The 14,152-nt window shown below is 42.9% G+C and overlaps 1 protein-coding gene across 2 annotated transcripts in view; it reads right to left on the bottom strand.

The window, feature by feature from the left end:
- STMN2 (stathmin 2) overlaps nt 1-10,498 on the bottom strand; it is a 300,139-nt gene extending 289,641 nt beyond the window's left edge. For both annotated transcript variants that reach the window (XM_030215819.1, XM_030215837.1), the window contains exons 1-2: nt 10,375-10,498; nt 6,594-6,704 (exon numbers count right to left, since the gene is read on the bottom strand). The gene's annotated coding sequence lies outside the window, so the exon portion shown is untranslated. The remainder of the gene's footprint in view (nt 1-6,593; nt 6,705-10,374) is intronic.
- Between the last annotated feature and the right edge of the window lie 3,654 nt (nt 10,499-14,152).

The raw sequence follows: 14,152 nt of genomic DNA, 5'->3' as shown, positions 1-14,152 counted from the left end.
CCACCATAAAACTCACTTTTTCACTAAACTTTGTCATTTACACAATTTCCATACTTTGTAGACCTTCACTTCGCACAGCTATTTCACACACACCCTTCTCCCTCTGTGTTCAGAAGCTCTCTCCCCAACTGCCCACTCGGCCGTTGCCTAGACAACGGAGCTTCCCTGGACATTCCGCCGTCCAAGCAACCAATCAGGTGCTCTACTTGATTTGGAATTCCTCCACCTGTCCATCATGGAACCCCTAACCAAAATTCCATTCTCCATTTTAATCAACTGTTTACCCATTAAAAATCATTAAAAACATATATTTTCCCCAATTTTTACCCCTAAACTCTTCCCAATTAACTTCAAAATTTCCATGCCGCCTAATATAAATTTCCCCATAATCCCTATATTTTTAGAATTCAAATTAACCCTTTCCTTACCCCACAATCAAACATTACCCCATAACACCCCTCCGAAAACCCAAAACTCCCCAAAAACCTATCCAAAAATTAGAAGACCCCTTCCCGGACATAATATGTCGAAATTATTAAAATCGGACCATTTAAACCCCCCGAAGCACCCCAAAATGTCCCCCTATTAAATTAACCCCTTAAACCCCAATTTTAAAATTACACCCCCCCCTAATTTACCTAAACTAACCCCCCTGAACACAAATCTGCAAACAGAATTTAAATCCGTTAAACCGTTCAGAATCTACGCCCCTCTACACCTATTATCACATTTTAAATAATATAAAAAATAAAATTTGGGGCCAAATACCCCCTTACCTGAAAGAAGAAATTCCTCTTTCGCTAAGACCCCCGCTAGTTCCGGTCCCGGTGATCTCTCCTCAAGAACGGAGAAAAAACAAAATAACCTCCGTGGCCGGGCCAAAATTTAATCCCCGGCTTCGGCCTAGTCGGACAAACGCGCGTTGCCGGTTCGTGCATGAGGCGCGCCTCCTCATGCACGCGCCCGCCGACTTCTTCCCCTCACCGGCCATCTTCTAAAAAAAACTGGCATCGCTGCCTTCTGCAGCGCACCTCTTCAGCCCGGAAAATGGGCCCGACGTCCACTTCCCTCGCTGCTTTCAGCGCCGTCCATGGCCACCGCAGCCCCGGACTCCCGCGGTGCTGCCTACCGCTGCCTCTCTCCTGCCTCGCTCCGGTTTACATCTTCAGGCCCGGGAACGTGCTCCATCGCTCCCGGGCCCCAAAACTTGCCGTGCTGCCCCCTCATCTGCCGACATCCGGCAAAAACATGCCCCTGACCTCCTCTTCACTCCCGGGAACGTGCCAATCGTCCCCAGGAGTCAAAAACTTCACTCTGCCTCCTGCAGCGCTCCTGAAACCCGCGCCAACAAAAAAACACCCCAGGGCCCTCTCCAAACCCTGCCCAAAATTTTCCCAAACGGCCCCGGCCCCTCAAAACGCAGGGGAGGCCCAGCCGGACCCGAAAACATTCCCCAGATGTCCCACAGACACCCAGCCTGCTCCTGCAGACCTCAGAGACCCTTCAGAGCCCTAAAAACGGCCCCTCAGGTAAGTATTAAATTTATTCTTTTAATCTTAACTCCATGTTACAATAAATTAGCTGTCTGAAAATAGCTTTGTAAGGAGTAGCCTAATGGTTAGTGCCAGCAAAGGAAGGGGGGTTGATTCTCACTGCAGCTCCTTGTGACCCTGGGCAAATCACTTAACCCTCCACTGTCTCAGATGCAAACACTTAGATTGTGAGTCCACTAGGGACAGAGAAAGTTTACCACAGAAAAGTGGTATATCAAATCCATGACAGCCCCTTTTGTGGTTAGTTCAAGGGGCTGAGAATCAGTGAAGTCAGGATTCAAATCCCACTGTTGCTCCTTGCAGGGCTGCCGAAAGGGGGGGCAGGGGGGCCAGGGGGGCCAGGGGGGCCGGGGTCTCTCTTCTCCTGCTCCTAGGCCGCCGGCGCTGTAGTCCCCGGTCTCACCTGCCTGCTCTTGGCTCCGTCGACAGCCCCCCTCCGTCCGTCACCGGGCCCCCTGCATTCAAATATGCAGCGCCTCACCTCCGTGTGAAAGTGGCAAGAACGCCTTCCTTCGGGCCCTCCCTCACTGTGTCCCGCCCTTGTCTGATGTAACATCCTGTTTCCGCGAAGTAACACTAAATCCCGCAAAGAAGCTTCTCAGAGCCTATGTAGCAAGCTTAACAGTAACAATTCAGAACACACAAATATTAGTACTTTTAAAAAGGCACCAGTGAAGAACCACAGTATGCTTCCTATTGGAAAAGTCAGGCTCCTATGGATCCACACACAAATTACATGCCAGCTGAATCTCTCACCTTGGTCATTCACAGAACATAGACCAATCCTCACCAATTACAGAATAAAGGACCAGTCTTTGTCAGGAAACACTGAGAAATCACATTCTCTGAAAGCAGTACAGCACAGGAGAAATAAAAATAAAAAGGGATTATCTACTTTAGGGAGTAAAATACAAGATCACTTTCTACCCCAAAATAAAACCCACAAATAAATGATCTGGATACCCAAGAAAAGTTAAAAACTTGTGGGACAACAGTAAGCTGTATCTTCAAAGCACTTAGACTAACAAAGTTACGTGGAGGGGCATAATCGAACGAAAACGTCTATCTCCATGGGCGTTTATCTTTGAGAACGGGTCCATGAAGGGGCGGACCGAACCGTATTTTCGCAAAAAATAGACGTCCATGTTTTATTCGACAATTTGTGAGCTGGGCGTTTTTGTTTTTCAGCGATAATGGAAAATGAAAGCGCCCAGCTCAAAAACGAATAAATCCAAGGCATTTATTCGTGGGAGGGGCCAGGATTCGTAGTGCACTGGTCCCCCTCACATGCCAGGACACCAACCGGGCACCCTAGGGGGCACTTTTACAAAAACAAAAAAAAGGTAAAAGAGCTCCCAGGTGCATAGCACCCTTCCCTTGGGTGTTGAGCCCCCCAAATCCCCCTCAAAACCCACTGCCCACAAGTCTACACCATTACTATAGCCCTAAGGGGTGAAGGGGGGCACCTACATGTGGGTACAGTGGGTTTGGGGAGGTTGGACGACTAAGCATTAAGCAGCACAATTGTAACAGGTAGGGGGGGATGGGCCTGGGTCCACCTGCCTGAAGTCCACTGCACCCCCTAACAACTGCTCCAGGGACCTGCATACTGCTGCCAGGGAGGTGGGTATGACATTTGATGGTGAAAATAAAAAGTTGTGAAACATCATTTTTTTTGTGGTGGGAGGGGGTTAGTGACCACTAGGGGAGTCTGGGGAGGTCATCCCCGATTCCCTCTGGGGGTAATCTGGTCATTTAGGGCACTTTTTGGGGCCTTATTCATGAAAAAACAGGGTCCAGGAAAAGTGCCCTAAATTCTAGCTACAAACGCATACTTTTTTTCCATTATCGGCGAAAGGCGTCCATCTCTGTTCGGGTGATAACCATGCCCCAGTCCCGCCTTCACCACGCCTCCAACACGCCCCCGTCAACTTTGTACGCTTCCGCGATGGAGTGCAGTTGAAAATGTCCAAGTTCGGCTTTCGATTATACCGCGTTATTCGTTTTTGTGAGATAAACGTCCATCTCCCGATTTAGGTCGGAACTTGGGCGTTTTTCTCGTTCGATTATAAGCAGGATAGGGGTCCTTTTACAAAGACGCGTAAGGGCCTAGCCCATCACATCGGCATTACCTCCTGCGCATGCGCCTGGTGTTAATTCCGAGTTTTGTGCATGCTGAAAACACGCGGTAGAAAATAATTTTCTATTTTCTACCGCGGGGGCATTCCTGGTGGTAATCGGCAGTTGGTGCATGCTGGACGGTCACCGTGTCGGTAATGTATGAGCCCTTACCACTAAGTCAATGGGTGGCATTAAGGGCTCGGGCCATAAATAGACACATGCTGGTTTTCATTTTGCCACACATTCATTTCCCGGTCCACCCCCGAAAAAACCTTTTTTCCAGACATGCTGGAGAAATGGTCCAGCATGTGTCCAATGCATGTGCCCACACTACCACAGCCTGCTTTTTGGTACGCCTTTGTAAAAGGGCCTCATAGTGACTCCTGCCAGCTTTTTAGTGTAACCTAACCATGGAGGCATGGTATGGTCGCATTTTCAATATGGTAATACTAGAGCCCAGCAAAGGAACAGGTTATTTTGAGTTAGTCTTCACTGGACCAAACTTGCTTTCCTTGTGCCATCACTATCCAGCTGGATAGGTAGTGTCTTAAAAGGTGGAGGATAAAGGATTTTTTTTTTATATTTATGTCCCATATTATCCCAAGCAAACTCGGGTTCAATGTGGCTTGCATTTGAAAATGCAACGAGACAGAATAATAGAATCCAGTTATATCATGGGAGCAAATAGATGGATATGTCTGAAACATTTAACAAAGTTGAGATTAGCCTATATACCCAACTGGGCATTTAAAAGTCTGTCCTGTAATGATGCCACATGTTCAGGAATCATAGCCATATGTATAAACATGCACACACCAGAACAAGCATCTATACCCACACTGCAAAAGTAAACAACTTCTACAGAGTACATCCAAAGCTTAATTTTTATTTTCTTATTTCCATCTTCCAAAATTCTAGACAGCAGATGTACAGATCAGCAGGACCCAAAGCAGTCCAAAACAAGTAGTCAGAAACAACACAGTTTATACCTAATGTTCATCCACCCTTAGGATTTACCTTTGGGCTTAAAAAGTAAAACCATGTGCATGTAAGGACTGGATAAATGAATTAAAAAACAAGGTTTAAAGCAAATGCCCTTAATATGTAATACTTGGTAGCAATAATGAAACAGTGATGGAATATTCACCCAAGCAGCCTGAATCAACAGATTTATTTTCCACTGAACATAATTAGTTTTGTATAAACTTGGTGACTAACAGTGTGCTGAACTGGACAATATTGCCACATTCAATACCTCTCTGTGAAATAGTAGTAATAAAAAAAGGCAAGTGCATTGTTATCATATACCACTGCAATCCACGAAACAAAAGGAGCAAGTTCCCACATATCATCTTTTTCTTTTGATGTAGGCACAGGAAAAAAAGGATGTTAAATGCTCCTAGGTCTGAATCTAATGTTTTTTTTTTTTTAATTTTTTAAAATTGTACTTATAAATAGTAAGTCTGATTGGTAAGTACCTAATTCTCATAACATGATGCCTGTATTGGTGGCCCTTTACTAGGTGAAAACATTTCTGTATGAATGCAAGTGGTCCCTATAACCAGCCCCTCCAAATGATTCAATGATTTACAATTTATTTATTTATTTCAGTACATTTATACCCCGCCTTTTGCCATAGTGTTACAGCCCCAAAGTGGCTTACAATGAACTAATTAAAATAAATCAAAATAAATACATTACAGTTACAGTTTAGTAATTAGAGTGGGAGAACAGGAAAGTTAGAATTAATTACCAATACTTCCCCTGTGTACATCTACATGCTGGAAAGCTGGCACATTTAAAAACATAAATGAGGTCAAATAAAAATGATACCAACAATAAAGGATGACAATGTGGATACAGCATCTCATAGGTTTTCTTGCTTTGTTTTGGGTGAACAGGGATGACCACAGCTGCACAGAGAAGAGGGAAAGGGAGACTGACCTAATTGGCTTCAGCTTTTTGACATCTGCTATTCTGACTCCCTGCACCGCTGCCTTCATCAATTTTCTGGGCCACCGGCAGTATCAGTGAGGTAAGCACACTGTCTTCAGCGGCTCCAGGAAGCTTTCCCTCTGTTTCAGCGTCCCGCCTAGGCAGGACAGGAAATTGTAGCACAAGGGAAGTTTCCGGGCTGCCGAAAGCAGTGTGTTTACCTTATTGTTGCTGCCAGCGGCCCGGAAAATTGAAGGACAGCGGTGAAGGGAGCGGGACAGAAGTGCAGGGAGCGGTGCAGGGAGCAGGAGGGTAGCCAGTGGTGCTTAAAACACAGGCACTTGACTGGCCATCAGGGTTGGGGGAGCAGGAGCTGGGATGGAGGGGCCTGGACCCCTAAGGTCCCCCGTAGCTATGCCACTGGCATGTTGACTCTTATTCTGTAACAACATGCATAACTTTTCAGAACACCTCTGACACTCCCATGCCCCTATTATGGCCATACACCCTTCTCTGTTGAGCGCTATGGGATTTGGGCACCCAGTGTTATAGAATACCATGCAACCAGATGCATGCACAAATCCTAATTGGTGCCAATTAACATCAATAATTGGTTGATAGTGGCCAATTATTGTTCATTAAAGCCTCGTTAGCCAATTACATTGCATACGCATCTCAGGATTGCACTCAAATTTACACACCTAAGTCTGAGCGCCATAAATATCTCATGTTCTCTCACAGCTCCACTACTGCAATACTGTGTATTTAGGTACCAAGAAAGGCCTATTAAAGAAAGTACAAACACTCTAAATACAGCTGCTAGGTTGATATACAGAGTTTCTAAATTTGAGAGGGCATCTCCACTCCTCATTAGACTACATTGGCTTCCTGTAAAAGTGAGGATCATCTTCAAAACTTGCACATGCATTTACAAAATCATATATGGATCGGCTCCAGATTACATGATGGACATGATAGACCTACCTGCTCATAATGCTGTATCAGGTGCAAGGGATTACCTCATGTTTCACTTCCCCAGTTACAAAAACATCAAATATAAGTCCGTACCAACTTGGGATTTTTCTCATCTGGGTACTAAATGGTGGAATACTATTCCAAGGGAAATAAGATTCATCAGTAACTACCTGATCTTCCGTAAGTTCCTGAAAGCCTTAATTTTCAGTAAATTCTTACATTAAGAATGCTACTGACTTATTGGTAAGGCTAATTCTTATTTATTGTTTATTAATCTTGTCCTCATGTAATCACTTTTTGTTTTCTCATAATTTTCAATGTATTGAATCTATTGAATGTTAGCCACATTGAACTGGATACTTACATCCAGATAATGTGGGAAACAAGCATTAATAAATAAATTTTAAAAATCCATGGGTAAATGCACACATATATTATAGAATACTAGAACTTACGTGTCAGAGGCACCAATAATTGGCACTTATGTGCATAAGTGTTAGGTGCTATTCTATAATGTAAGTGCAAAAGTCACTAGCCTCCTAATTCTATAAAAGTGTCCAAAAACTGCATGTGCAATTTATTTGAATAACAAGTTAATTAGCACCAATAGTTGACTTTTTAACAAGCAATTATTGGCACTAATTAGATTTAATTGGCATTTAAGCACTTAAATTTAGGCACAGGATCCATGCCTAATATTTACCTGTGATCTGAAAAAGGGGGTGCAGAAATGGGAGGGCCATGGGCATAATGTGGGCGTTCCTAAAATGAACACGTGTTGTTATAGAATACCAAGGATACACGCCTAATTTAGGCACATATATTTGCATCACGTTTCAGCTGGGGGAAGAGGAGAGGTTGGTTTAGGGGGAACGATAAGAAGCTCAGTCTTGGTCATGTTTAGTTTCAGATGGTGGTGAGACATCCAGACAGCAATGTCAGACAGGCAGACTGATACTTTGGTCTGGATTCCTGCTGAGATTTCTGGTGTAGAGAGGTAGATCTGGGAGTCATCAGCGCAAAGGTGATACTGAAAACCATGGGATGAGATCAGAGTACCAAAGGAAGAAGTATAGATGGAGAAAAGAAGAGGTCCCAGGACAGATCCCTGAGGTACACCGATAGTGGGATAGAAGTGGAGGAGGATCCACCAGAGTATACATTAAAATTGCGATGGGAGAGATCCAAGTGAGGACAGCGTATCAAGGAGAAGGCGATGATCAACACTGTCAAAAGCAGCAGATCGAGAAGGATGAAGATAGAATAGAGACCTTTGGATCTGGCCAGGAACAGGTCATTGGAGACTTTAGCAAGTGCTGTTTCAGTTGAATGAAGAGGGTGAAAACCAGATTGAAGTGGATTAAGAATAGCTTGAGATGAAAAAAAGTCAAGATAACAGTGGTGAACCTCACATTCAAGTATCTTGGATAGGAAAGGGAGGAGGGAGATGGGGCAATAGTTGGAAGGACAGGTAGGATCCAATGACTAACCACCCTCTTTGAGACTGGGAGACTGGGCATCCAAATGGCAGATGATGTTTAATGTGAGCAAGTGCAGAGTGATGCATGTGGGAAAGAGGAACCCAAACTATAGCTATGTAATGAAAGGTTCCACACTAGGAGTCACCGACCAGGAAAGGGATCTAGGTGTCATCGTTGATGATACGCTGAAACCCTCTGCTCAGTGTGCTGCAGTGGCTAAGAAAGCAAATAGAATGTTAGGCATTATTAGGAAAGGAATGGAAAATAAAAATGAGGATGTTATAATGCCTTTGTATCACTCCATGGTGCAACTGCACCTCAAATATTGTGTGCAATTCTGGTCACCGCATCTAAAAAAAGATATAGTGGAATTAGAAGCGGTACAGAGAAGGGTGACAAAAATGATAAAGGGGATGGGATGACTTCCTTATGAGGAAAGAGTAAAGTGGCTAGGGCTCTTCAACTTGGAGAAAAGTTGGCTGACGGGAGATATGATAGTGGTCTATAAAATAATGAGTGGAGTGGAATGGGTAGATGTGAATTGCTTGTTTACTCTTTCCAAAAATACTAGGACTAGGGGGCATGCAATGAAGCTACAAAGTGGTAAATTTAAAACAAATCAGAGAAAATATTTCTTCACTCAGCGTGTAATTAAACTCTGGAATTCATTGCCAGGGAATGTAGTAAAAGCAGTTAACTTACTGGGGTTTAAAAAAGGTTTGGATAGCTTCCTAAAAGAAAAGTCCATAAGCCATTATTAAAATTTACGGTGAAAATTCAATGCTTATTTCTAGGATAAGAAGCATAAAATGTATTGTACTCTTTTGGGATCTTGCCAGATACTTGTAACTTGGATTGGCCAGTGTTGGAGACAGGATGCTGGGCTTGATGGATCTTCGGTCTGTCCCAGTATGGCAATACTTATGTTGGATTCTGAATTCAAGTGATTGCTAGCATGAAATAGGCTTGGAATTTGAAATAGCTGAGTGCTATAAGAGATCCAATAGCCATGCTTTTGGTGTATATTGGATGTATCCATATCTGTTTCGATTATGTCATGTTAGCTTGGCTCTCTTTTTTCTGATTATTTATCTTGAGGAGCGAGTTCATATTCTGTGTCCCCCTTTTTGTAATTACTCTTTGGGATTCTGCCAGGTTCTTGTGACCTTTGGCCATTGCTGGAAGCAGGATACTGGGCCAGGCGGACCATTTTTCTGATCTAGTATGACAAATTCTTATGTTCTTATGTGGAGTTTTATTTACTAGTGTTCTTCTTCCACAGGAAGCATAATAACTATTTTTCTAGCTGTCCATAAATAAAATGAAATACAAAGGGTTTCTGACTAACCACCCTCTTTAACTCTTAGACTATTTCTGGGATATTACTTCTGGTTCAATAGCAGGGCAGCCCAGACCTCATCACTGAGGGATCCTTTTACTAAGGCGCCCTGAAAAAAGGCTTGCGGCAGTGTAGACATGGGTTTTGGGCATGTGCCGATCCATTTTTCAGAGCGCCTGTAAAAAAGCCCTTTTTTTATTTTTGCCAAAAATGGAAGTGTGGTATAATCAAAATTGCTGCGTGTCCATTTTGGATCTGCGACCTTACGACCAGCCATTGACTTAGCAGTAAAGTCTCACGTGGTAACCAGGTGGTAATGACCTACACGCGCCAAATGCCACTTGGCGTGCATCTGATACGCAAGTTCGAAAATAAAAATTATTATTTTTTGGCCGCGCGTATCGGATGCACGCCAAAAATGAAATTGCTGTAAGAGCCATGCAGTAGCTGGGCAGCAATTCCATTTTGGCGCGTGTTGGGCGTGCATTGAGCTTTACGCAGATTAGTAAAAGCGTCCCTGAGTTGACTTGCAAAGGAAAAACCTTTTCTCTCTCACAAAGGTAAAACTCTCAAACTCTTCTGTGACTTACTAATTAACATTGAATTTGTAAGGAATATCATTCTGTTTTTTTCCTGCAGAATCAGTCAGTTTCACTTCAATAAAATGTCCCAGTTCAAACAAAGCAAATCAGCTCTGCTTCTTAGACTTTTATTAATATAGCTCAAAGGAAAATTTCCTGCCTTGTCAGTTTTAATATTTTTTAAATTGCAATTACACCAGTGTCTAATCAATATACGTTTCTCAGTCACTGTCACTCTTTTAAGTATTATCCAGTTAGGATTCAGAAATTGCATTCCCTCATTCATGCTGCCTCACTTTCACATGATTTTTCCTTTTACAGGAAAATAATTAAAATCTGTATTATTAATAATTATTAGACAGTTAGGTATAAACAAGTTCCAAACTTACTCAAAACCAAGCACAAAAACTTCCATCTGTTGCAGTTTTCTCTCAGTGTTTTACACTTAACTCCCTTAAAACCATTCCCATAAAAATATCTTCTCCAAGGAAACCTTTTTACAGCCGGAGCAATCCCCTGGAGCTGCCCAAGTGCCAATGGTTTTTCTCTTAGTGCTGCAGCTTTATTAAGAGTGGCACTCACGAGCCTTTTCTGTCACTGGCTTGAGCTTCCCCCTTGGCATGAGCCCAGCACATGCCTACTCATTCACTCACAGCATGCCTCATTCCATGATCAGAAGCAATAGCAATCCCCTTGCAATCTGTATGATTGCTATTGCCAGCAGCTTATGTCCATTCACTTGCACCTTTTCATAGCACACCCAATTACTTAACACCCTGATCACCAAGGGATCCTTTTACTAAGGTGAGCTGAAAAATGGCCTGCGCTGGTGTAGACACGTGTATTTGACATGCGCAGGTCCATTTTTCAGCACACCTGCAAAAAAGGCATTTTGGGGGGGGGGGGGGGGAATGGACGTGCAGCAAAATAAAAATTGGTGAGTGTCCATTTTTGGCCTGAGACCTTACCACCACCCATTGACTTAGTGGTAAAGTCTCACGTGTTAACCGAGCGGTAATCATCAGCACACGTACATTGCCAATTACTGCCCGGTTAGTGCCGTGCACTGGAAAGTTTCCGGTGCATGTAGTGGACGCGTGTAAAAAAATGAAATTACCATCTGGGCCACGCGGTAGCCGGGCAGTAGTTCTAAACTGGCCCACATTGGGCGCACATAGGCACCTACGCAGCTTAGTAAAAGGGCCCCTAAATTCAGTTCTCACTGTCTTAACAGCTCCAAAATGCTCCTGCCAATGCACATGCTCTGTACTCTTCTACTACCTGGTTTTGCAGCATAATTGACTCTGTCCCCAATTTTTACTGTGGAACACTAGATTCCCAGTTCAGCAATGGCAATCCAGGACAGACCTGAATACGTCTCAGGTCAAAGTCCCATAATCCTCTGTGACTGTGCTCCAGTGCTGCAACGCCATCCCCAAGCCGCACCTGCTCCCAGTCATGAGGTATTTTTAATATTTACATATAAAGTATGAAAAAAGCTAATGAAGAATCTAACAGGGCTGGGAACTACTGAATAAATCCCATTTAACAAAGTTTTTATGCCTTCCTTTGCTGTAGTATAGCACTATTAAAATATACAAGAGGTTCATTATAATGGACAGTTGCTTTGTTGATGAAAGCAATATATGGAATATAGCTATAGAAATATAGGAAAGATATGCATAGAAGTGATTCCCAAACCTGTCCTAGGGGAACCCTAGGTAGTCGGGTTTTCAGGATATTCACAATGAACATTCATGAGATACATTTACTTACCAAGGAGGAAGTCTATGCAAATCAATCTCATGAATATTTATTGTGGATATCCTGAAAACCAGACTGGCTGGGGTTCCCCCAGGACAGATTTGGGAATCTCTGTCATAAGGTGATGTTTGTTTGCTTGTTTATTTACATATTTGATGGTTTTATAGAATGCCTGAACCAATAAGGAATCAAGACAGTTTAGAAAAATGATACATATAACAATAATAAAGCAAATAACAATCAAAGAATGCAAAACATCCACAATCATAGGCGCCCGGTATAAGAGGCTTGGAGAGGCTAAGCCTCCCCTGCTGTGCTCTGAGGGGTTTAAATTGTTGATTTATCTCCATTCTCACAGCAGGAGCTGCAGTGAAAGCCCTCTAGCCTTGTGTAACCAGTTGTAGAAATTGGTTTATGGTTTGTTTACCTTACTGCTGGGAGAGCAAGGGGGGTTGGCTGGAGGTGTCCTGGGTTGCCAGGGAGATATTTAATGAGGATGACTTCCTGACCTGCACTAAGGACAGATAGCAGCAGAATCGGATACTGGGCCAGCATGATCAGAAAAAGTCACCAGGCAACAAAGGTAGAAAAGATCATTTTATTTTCATTATAGTGTTTGGAATATGTCCACTTTGAGAATCAGGTGCTCAACATTAAAAGTTTATATTTATTTACTTATTTATGGCATTTTATCCCATATTAAACATGAATTAGGGTGTTTTGTGGCTCTACATGAGAATTGTGATATTATGATCCTTGTTTCATATTGTTGACGGTCTGCATTTTCCGTATGGGTGGTATATTGGTGTATTAGGTTCTGCCCAGTGTAATATTTATGGTACAGTAAGGTTCTGAGTGTGTTTTTGCACAAAGTTGTGCATAATGTTTTGCAGTTGAGCGATTGTGCATAGAATATGCTTTGAGCAACCACTTTATTCTTTGACATATGATACCTATCTAAATTTAATAAAAGGTATTAATTGTGACTTTTATTTTTATTTATTTTTTCTGTGAGTTATCAGACAATTATGGATTTAAGCTCCACCCCTGGCCCCACCCCTAACCCCGCCCCCTTTAGCCTCCCCAAACAGTTGGGCCACCGACCACCTATGTCCACAATTAAGGATAAGCTAAGGTAAACAATCAGGTCTTACAGAGCTTTTGGAAGGGAAAGCTTTTCCAAATAGCAGGGGCAGCACATGAGAAAATATGTTGCCCAATTGCACCAAAACCACAGAAGTGGAATGAACACCAATATCCCACAGGGAATCACATGGAGAGACAAAGAGTAGGAACAGAATCAGGCTTTTCAAACCGGACCAAAGACACTGAGTACGGTACCGTGTTGAGTCATCTTTTATTGAAATTTGTTATTCATACTCAACATCTTTGGTCTGGTTTGAAGAGCCTGATTCCTGTTCCTACTCTTTGTCTCTCCACCTAATTGCACCATCCAAGAGGGCCCTTGAAATATGGTGAAAGGTTCTGTTTGGGACAAACATTGTGTTGCTGTTCTGAAGCATTTAAAAATGAAGGTGATCCTGTAACTGACAGGTAATCAATGTAAACAATTCAATATCGGTTGAGTATGATCAATGTGACTAGTCTTAAGGCAAGGAGCCAAAAATGCATGCCCACTTCTTAGTCATTGCGTGGTCTCAATTAAGTATGCTCTAAAACACCGAAGTGTTCCTCCTTTAAAAAAAACATGATAACAATACAGCTTTTATTAAAGTTAAAAATACAACTGTACAGGCAGGAACAAAGCATGATTTGGACTTTAGGTTTACTACTCACCAAGCTCAAGGTGAGTTATATTCAAAGGGTGAAGTGACTTACCTAAGGTCAAACAGAGTGGCAGTGGGAGAAGCAGAATTTGAATCCAGGCTTTCCTGGTTCCCAAACTGTTTCTCTAACCACTTTCCCCTGGATTCTATAAAAGTCGTCCAAATTTGGGCACCCAAATTTTGGCACAGATCCCAGATCTGCATACAAACTAATTAATAACCTGTTAACAATCATTGATGTTAATTGGCACCAGATATGCTGAGAAACCCAGCCGGGCAGGCTTGGACCATCGCGTCCCCTCCCCACTTGGGCCGCTGCTGCCGCCCCCCACCTGCCCCCTTATTTTCCAATCTGACTTCTGCTGTCCTCTTCTGCTCCTGTGTGCCAGGAGCCTGGACCCAGATGATTTAAATGATGATTTTCCATTGGTTGCATGCCATCATTTACAACAGGTAAATAATTGTATGCGTAAGTCATCACACCCAAAGTTGAGCATGGGAATCTGAGCTAGGCGCTATTCTGTAAAGGGTAGGGGAGGACCAACAAAAAAGTGAAAAATGGAAATCTTGAGTCAAAAGAATGAAAAATGACAAGTTTAATGTAAAAAGTAATAAA

Source organism: Microcaecilia unicolor, chromosome 1 (assembly GCF_901765095.1).
Source record: "Microcaecilia unicolor chromosome 1, aMicUni1.1, whole genome shotgun sequence".
NCBI lineage: Eukaryota > Metazoa > Chordata > Amphibia > Gymnophiona > Siphonopidae > Microcaecilia > Microcaecilia unicolor.
This window is presented reverse-complemented; position numbering and strand designations above follow the sequence as displayed.